This window comes from Sinocyclocheilus grahami, unplaced genomic scaffold (assembly GCF_001515645.1).
Source record: "Sinocyclocheilus grahami isolate Dianchi unplaced genomic scaffold, SAMN03320097.WGS_v1.1 scaffold5493.1, whole genome shotgun sequence".
In the NCBI taxonomy this organism is placed as follows: Eukaryota; Metazoa; Chordata; class Actinopteri; order Cypriniformes; family Cyprinidae; genus Sinocyclocheilus; species Sinocyclocheilus grahami.
In genome coordinates, this window is record NW_015510172.1 from 6,494 (window position 1) to 12,804 (window position 6,311).

General features: G+C 32.5%; 1 long non-coding RNA gene across 2 annotated transcripts; it reads right to left on the reverse strand.

The window, feature by feature from the left end:
* Positions 1-282: 282 nt before the first annotated feature.
* Positions 283-6,300, reverse strand: LOC107577235 (uncharacterized). 2 transcript variants are annotated; one of them, XR_001608180.1, is made up of 3 exons: positions 5,974-6,300; positions 4,861-5,023; positions 283-354 (listed from the first exon to the last, which is right to left on the reverse strand). It is a non-coding gene; the product is annotated as an uncharacterized lncRNA (long non-coding RNA). The 2 variants fall into 2 exon arrangements; XR_001608179.1 differs by lacking the exons at positions 4,861-5,023; positions 5,974-6,300 and adding exons at positions 2,797-2,959; positions 3,910-4,241.
* Positions 6,301-6,311: the final 11 nt, after the last annotated feature.

Sequence of the window (6,311 nt, forward strand, 5' to 3'; positions counted from 1 at the left end):
GAAGACCTCAGTGCTTCTTTTTGTTGACAGCAACAGCCGCACTGGTCACACGTGTATGGTTTCTCTCCAGTGTGGATTATCACGTGTCTCTTAAGGTGTCCCTTTTGTGTAAAACTCTTCCCGCATTGATCACATGTGTACGGCTTCTCTTCACTATGATCTCTCATGTGAACTTTAAGACTTTGCTTGTGTGGGAAACTCTTACCACACTCAGGGCAAGTGAAATTTTTGAGGGGATTTCTTTTCAGTACACATTTACGTTGAGCCTGTGAGCGACAGATTTTACTCCAGTTTTGACATGTTTTTCTTCTGCTTCACTCAGTTCTTCACTCTCCTCCTCCTCTTCCATCAGGTCTAAAATGAAAGCAAAAAAGGTGAAGTTTTCAGTAAATCATTAAAAAACTTCAAAGCCAGAAATGTGAAGGGAAAGGACATAAAAATGAATAGCAGAAAGAATACCGTTGCTACACTAAAATATGATCTTTATGATATTTTTTATAAACAAGTTATATGTTCATGAATTGTGTACATCAATCTTCCAATTGTTATTTTCTGTAGTAGTGAGAGCTAGGGATGCACCGAAATGAACATTCTTGGCCAAAGCCGAAACCGAACAAAATGAAACACAGGGCCGAAAGCCGAAGGCTGAATAAATTTTAATAAATACAATTTTATTTTAACATTTATAAATTGCATAAATAAAATTTTTACTATTTTGTCTTGCTTTTCAAAGAAAAAAATCAATTACAAAACAGTAATTTAAAAATATTTAACACTGAACATGTTTTAACATTCTAGCAGACATTATTCCAACAAAGCACAATTTAACATAAAATTAATAAGTTAGTAAAATAATATTTTTTGGCCATCAGACCCCCTTCTTGAATAAGGCATGCATTTTTTAAATGAAAGCAGCCTTGCTGAGCAGAAGAAACTTCTTTTAAAACATTAGAAAATATTAAAGATCACAATTTGAACACTATGTGTGAATGTTAATAAATATATTAATAGAGCTGTTGTAATTATTTTTATTGTCTTATTTTTTTTTATTTTATTTTACAGAACAACAGTAAAATTACAATACTATAATTTATGACGGTTGATTGAGTTCTTGCTTTTTCTCAACTTTTATTTTGGCGGAAACGCGCAGCAAGACCTCAGTGCTTCTTTTTGTTGACAGCAACAGCAGATTTATAAATGAGTCATTACGAATGTGTCGCACGTATTGCATTGTCACATGCCTTGTAAAAAATTCATAAAAATGTGTGAGCAACTGACAGGTAACACTGTTTCAGCGCAGATATTCCTCGCGCTTTGGACTTTGAACAGGGTTCCCACTCTTTCATGAACCCCAGATTCAAGGACTTTTTCAAGCACCATTTATTTTATATCACACCCCAGCATATGTAGTGTCATGAAAGACCTTACAGTACTTAACATTTCACTTACACTTAACATTTACATGAAACATTTCAGAGTAATAATGTTTTGAATGTGTAGATTTCATAAATTTAGACTGTTTTGAGCAGTCGTGTTCAAAGGAATTTAATGAAATCCATTGAAGTCAGTACTGGTAATATTCTAATTAAATTTAGAAAATATTGATAAAATATGCATCAAACTGATTTTTGCTGTAGTTCTTTTACAAGATTTAAATTTGAAAGAATCTCAATTTTTAAATTAATAAAAAGTGGTTAAATGTTGTAATAACACGATAAAAGCTGATAACATTACACATTTGCACATTCACTCAGAAGATACGTTACTAATTAACAAATAAACTTTATTGTAAATCCCATTTTTTCATCTTTGACCAAGAGGAATGCAGCTGCTCAAACATGCAGCTGCTCAAACACTGACTCACTAGATTCGTTCAAAAAACGCACTTTCATTCATGAATGAAACTCGACTGTGTTTGCTTTTAGAGATGCGCAGCGGCTCAGCTGTTACAATATTTGGAACTATTTTCGTTGATGCAATATACAATAAGACAATAATAATGTTTGCGGAAGCGTGACACACACGTTGCAGGAGTGGGCGGTAATGCGCAGAAATTCAGGGGGAGAGGGCTTAAGAAAACTGTCCCGCTCAGGTCTCTAGGCTGCGTGTTTTTTCGCGCTCCCCCATCACCACCCCCAATCATTAGTGCCGCTTGTTCGGTCTTTGACAGAACATATAGGACAATTTTTTAAATAGCACCATAAACTAAATTTAGGATGGGTGGAAAATGTATTTACACGTGTTCAAAATTTTAATAACACTGTTGCGAAATTTCTGATATATATATATATATATATATGTGTGTGGTTGTACATGTTTTTTTGGTGTTTGGCTTAGTGTTATGTTATGTTAGAATCATTATTATACTCTTATACCTTTTGTTCTTTAATATTTTGAATTGTTTTTAGCTTTATTTTTAGTTTTTCCATTTAAATGTTAAGTTTTGAAATTTTGTTGTATGCATTTGTCATTTTTATTTAATCTCTTTATTTTTTAAATGTGTATAGGTAGTATTAATAAAGTTTTAGCTTTTAGTTTTGGATCTGTTTTTAGTTGTTTTAATACTACAATTGATTGCTTATTTTTTGGATAAAAGCGTCTGATAAATGACTAAATAAATAAATAAATAAAATTCATACCCATTTCATGGAAAGTGGTCAGTATATTATTTGCTACTGCTGTTGTTTTACAGCTCGTAGGACCGTAGGACACCAATAAATCTGATAAGATTCTTTAAGTTTTATTACCTTAATGTTCTTCAGCATTATAAATGAATAATAAAGAATAAACACCAACCTCCATGTTCTTCAGTATCTTCAGGTTTCATTTTGTAGGGTTCTGGATCACTCCGGTCACTGAAAACTCTTCTTCACTGATGGGAATATTCCAACTTTTATTGGTGAATTGCTGTGGGAGGAGCTTCACTGAAGGTACAGTACTTGTGGAAGGAGGTGCAGATCTGCAGAAATCAAAAAATAAATCCGAAGTTTTGACTCATTCACACATTTGAAGCATTTATGTACTATGTGTATATATCCATTTATCAAAATGTAAAGTCACTGATTTTTTTTTTTTATATTCTGTGTATTTCTGTTTTGTCTGTGATTTTTGTTTTTACATTCTTTATCTTTAATACAGACATATAGATAAATTAATATTAGAAAAAATTATGAATAAGTACCACAATTAAAATAATCCAAATTAAAAAAGAAAAAAGTAAGAATAACAAAAGAAAAAAAAATCTGAAATAAATGTAGATTTGTAACCAACATATAACACTTCAGTTCAATGAAACCTGAAACTTGCTTTATCACAAACTATAATGAAATGCTCTTAAGAGATTTATGGTGGTGGTGTGGCTGTTTACACCAATGCATGCGCTTTAAGTAGCAGTTTACAGGTGATTTAAACATATCAGCATAACCAATGAGGTGAAAACATGAACTATTGACATGATAAAAAGGCCTTTCAATAACTAGTGAGACACCTGAAACAAACCGTACAGCATCATCAGCAGAGATCTGACTTTATTCTAAGTGTTTGTTGTAGAAACAGATTATTCGAGTCATATATGCTGAAAGACTATAAAACTGGCCTATAACAATGTTATTTCTCACAGTCTGAGATAAATAAAACATCATCAAAATAAATGCATATGGCACCCATCCTTGCAGGAGTTTTTTCTGCTTTCTGTTTGGGAGACCATTTTATTAACCGCTACAAATGTGCAGAAGCATAATATATCCACCGAAATTTTCCAATGACTACATCTATAACAATAAAGGAATTAGATCATTAACTTGTTGCTATCTTTTATGTGCAGAAACCGACCATGATCACGTTATTTTAACACTTTTGATTTCAAAATTAACTTTGATTTAAATTCACATTAATGTACAGTAGGCCTACCTCTTGTGCAGTACTTCTTGTGACAGGAAAGTCCCATGTGGCTCATCATATTGTAACGAAGTGAATGGATGTGGGCCCCTTCGGAGGGCCCTTTTTTCCCCCGAAGGTATGTTCAGTTGTTGAACTTGTTTACTAAAGATTCGCAAAGTTTTCGAAGCTTCACGAAGCAAGTTTAGAAAGCGTAAGTCAAGACATACAATTCAAGACATACACATATCGTACTCCGCTACATTTATCAAGGTCCCCAAGTAGAAAATTGTTGTATATGTGGCAGCTTTTCCAGCGTGTGCATTTTCTTCTTCTTCTTCTTCTTCCGTTTTTTGGCGTGTTACATCCTGTGTGCATATCGCCACCTACTTTTGCAATTTAGGATGGGTGGAAAATGTATTTACACATGTTCAAAATTTTAATAACACTGTTGCGAAATTTCTGATATATATATATATATATATATGTGTGTGGTTGTACATGTTTTTTTGGTGTTTGGCTTAGTGTTATGTTATGTTAGAATCATTATTATACTCTTATACCTTTTGTTCTTTAATATTTTGAATTGTTTTTAGCTTTATTTTTAGTTTTTCCATTTAAATGTTAAGTTTTGAAATTTTGTTGTATGCATTTGTCATTTTTATTTAATCTCTTTATTTTTTAAATGTGTATAGGTAGTATTAATAAAGTTTTAGCTTTTAGTTTTGGATCTGTTTTTAGTTGTTTTAATACTACAATTGATTGCTTATTTTTTGGATAAAAGCGTCTGATAAATGACTAAATAAATAAAAATACTGATTTCATACCCATTTCATGGAAAGTGGTCAGTATATTATTTGCTACTGCTGTTGTTTTACAGCTCGTAGGACAAAATACAACCAATAAATCTGATAAGATTCTTTAAGTTTTATTACCTTAATGTTCTTCAGCATTATAAATGAATAATAAAGAATAAACACCAACCTCCATGTTCTTCAGTATCTTCAGGTTTCATTTTGTAGGGTTCTGGATCACTCCGGTCACTGAAAACTCTTCTTCACTGATGGGAATATTCCAACTTTTATTGGTGAATTGCTGTGGGAGGAGCTTCACTGAAGGTACAGTACTTGTGGAAGGAGGTGCAGATCTGCAGAAATCAAAAAATAAATCCGAAGTTTTGACTCATTCACACATTTGAAGCATTTATGTACTATGTGTATATATCCATTTATCAAAATGTAAAGTCACTGATTTTTTTTTTTTATATTCTGTGTATTTCTGTTTTGTCTGTGATTTTTGTTTTTACATTCTTTATCTTTAATACAGACATATAGATAAATTAATATTAGAAAAAATTATGAATAAGTACCACAATTAAAATAATCCAAATTAAAAAAGAAAAAAGTAAGAATAACAAAAGAAAAAAAAATCTGAAATAAATGTAGATTTGTAACCAACATATAACACTTCAGTTCAATGAAACCTGAAACTTGCTTTATCACAAACTATAATGAAATGCTCTTAAGAGATTTATGGTGGTGGTGTGGCTGTTTACACCAATGCATGCGCTTTAAGTAGCAGTTTACAGGTGATTTAAACATATCAGCATAACCAATGAGGTGAAAACATGAACTATTGACATGATAAAAAGGCCTTTCAATAACTAGTGAGACACCTGAAACAAACCGTACAGCATCATCAGCAGAGATCTGACTTTATTCTAAGTGTTTGTTGTAGAAACAGATTATTCGAGTCATATATGCTGAAAGACTATAAAACTGGCCTATAACAATGTTATTTCTCACAGTCTGAGATAAATAAAACATCATCAAAATAAATGCATATGGCACCCATCCTTGCAGGAGTTTTTTCTGCTTTCTGTTTGGGAGACCATTTTATTAACCGCTACAAATGTGCAGAAGCATAATATATCCACCGAAATTTTCCAATGACTACATCTATAACAATAAAGGAATTAGATCATTAACTTGTTGCTATCTTTTATGTGCAGAAACCGACCATGATCACGTTATTTTAACACTTTTGATTTCAAAATTAACTTTGATTTAAATTCACATTAATGTACAGTAGGCCTACCTCTTGTGCAGTACTTCTTGTGACAGGAAAGTCCCATGTGGCTCATCATATTGTAACGAAGTGAATGGATGTGGGCCCCTTCGGAGGGCCCTTTTTTCCCCCGAAGGTATGTTCAGTTGTTGAACTTGTTTACTAAAGATTCGCAAAGTTTTCGAAGCTTCACGAAGCAAGTTTAGAAAGCGTAAGTCAAGACATACAATTCAAGACATACACATATCGTACTCCGCTACATTTATCAAGGTCCCCAAGTAGAAAATTGTTGTATATGTGGCAGCTTTTCCAGCGTGTGCATTTTCTTCTTCTTCTTCTTCTTCCGTTTTTTGGCGTGTTACATCCTG